This window comes from Etheostoma cragini, chromosome 22, assembly GCF_013103735.1.
Source record: "Etheostoma cragini isolate CJK2018 chromosome 22, CSU_Ecrag_1.0, whole genome shotgun sequence".
Taxonomy (NCBI): Eukaryota; Metazoa; Chordata; class Actinopteri; order Perciformes; family Percidae; genus Etheostoma; species Etheostoma cragini.
Genome location: NC_048428.1, coordinates 1954634 through 1956997, shown reverse-complemented (window position 1 = coordinate 1956997; position 2364 = coordinate 1954634).

Below are 2364 nucleotides of genomic sequence, written 5' to 3'. Positions count from 1 at the left end.
GTTTCTGGAAATGTTTTCATGATTGAAGGATTTTTCTTCCCCCTCCCCTGTACTTCAAACTTGACCACAAATTAGTGTTGTTGTTTTTTTTAAATAATTTTTTTCCGTCATTGTCATCCTTCATCTCAAATGCCAGCTGATCATCTTGAGATTCCACACAATTATTTTATAGACCTTGAAGCTAAAAGTCACCGAGGGATTATTGCTTGGCATTTGGGGCTTAATCCGTTGAAAAGGCTGCAGATTATTTCTCGATGGACTCACTAAAACCTGTGTGTGTATTCAAACGATTGTAAGCAGATTCCTCTTTGCGACTTCTATTAATTCCACCCCCCCACCCCCCCAAACTCCTCTTTTCAATTGTTCTAGAGTACAAAACAAATAACTACAAAGAGATTTATTTGCTCATATTTCTTCTCATGCGTGCCCTCTGCTCAGAATTCCTGGAAAGCGTTCGGTCACTTAACTAAATTCATCAGCTGTGTCTTCAGCTCTCTCCGCTGCTCGTTATTCCGCCGCCGCCTGGTATTGTTCAGGTTCCGGCGCTCCTGTCAGGACGTACGCCTCGCTCTGCATTCCTCTGCTCACCCTTAAGCCCAGTGTTAGCCCAGCCGCTCCTGTAGCGGGATTCACGTACACGCTGTGTGTCTGCCTCCTGATTAACCACAGCCTTGTGATTTACGGTTATGATGTCCACTGCTTTTGGACATGTGTGACAGTCCAGTGATGTGCTGTACCATCTGCGTGAACGCAGCCTATCCCAGTCCACTGTCTGTAAAATCCCACCTGTCAATCATCAGCACATGATGTTGTTTTTTCTTCCCTTCTCTGCTATGTTTAAACTGTGGCATGTGTAAGACAGATTCCTGGTCTTTCATCCACAATGTTTTTTTTTTTTTTATGAGCAAAAAATAAGCAGAGCAGAGATTTATAGACCAACATTATTTTTTTTTTACAGCCACACTTATCATCTTCAACATACAGTACAGTATATCAGTGCATTATCAAGAGCGCAATGTGGAGAAAGAAATGTGGAAAACAGAGTGTAAGTTATGTAGCAATTACATGTACACTGTCGTTCCTGGCAGATGGGGGGGGGGGCTGTTGAGTGGGGGGGTTGTGTGAGGCAGGGCAGATGACGAGGGTCATCGCCTACTCGCGTCCAAGGCTGCGGTTCTAGAGTGCAAAAGGGGCCACCGGTGGAAACTAGTCGACCGCCCTCGAGCCCCTCGATGCTCTCAGAGGGGGGGTGGGGGGGATCCGGCTGTGTCCGTATCATCCGCCTCCCCATCTGAAGGCCATTGGCGGGGATGCCGGCTCTATCGACGTGAGGGCAAAGGTGAGCATGCAGAGCCCAGGGCAGAGGAAAACCAAACCTCCATTCAGGATTTCACTGTTTTCTCCGATCCAAAATGTCCAAATTGTAATGTATTACAGTTGTGATATAGCATTTAAAATGAATATACTGTACAAAAGAACTAGCTTGCCTTCTGTCAGATAACTGGATGCATCGTGGTTACATGGAATGCATCATTGACTAGAAAGACGGCCGCCTAAGAAAACATGGATTGTTTTTATCAATAATTTGGTCTTTTGCAGGCTCCTTTGTCAGCTGATTTAAATGCTGCATTGGCATTAAACCTAATGAGATACAGTACATCTGTGTAGCACAGTTCATAATTATGAAGTTATGAGGTGTAATTATAATTTCCTCAATCTCCCTAAAAGTAAAATTGTGATTACAAAGTTTTTTTAAGCAACAGAATTACAAAGAATTACACTAGGTCTCTTTAATATACAGTACAATTTCCACATGGTTTCTAATAGAGCCTTAATAATGGCACCAATAAAAAGCTAGATGTGAGTAGCAGGAGAAATGGTCTTCATGGTGCCAGATAATACTGCAGTGAAGCTCTCATTGAGAAATCGTGACACTCGGGCCCAAATACTGTGCGTGGTGTCTGTTCATTGTGTTGCTGTTGTTGTTTGATGACAATGACAACTCCGACGTGAATGAAGCTGATCGGTCTCTGGCTGTTATTTCATTCATTTCTCAAGATTATTTTTAATCTAACCTGGTTAGGAATGTCTGTGTCTCAGTTTTTCTCTGCTTGGTGCAAACCCAGCGTAACAATGCATCTAAACCTGCACATACGCGTTGTAACAATACAGTATACTCTCTGCAATGGCCTATTTACATTCCCAATCTATTCATAAATAAACCCCAGCAGCAAGACACAGACAGGTAGAGGACTTTAAATAAATGCACATCTTGCTCAGTCTTGCAAATTGCCTTTGCCACCGATTTCTTATTGCAGGTTTATTCCCAGCATATTGGTCTTGGGGGGGGGGAGCGTGGGGGGG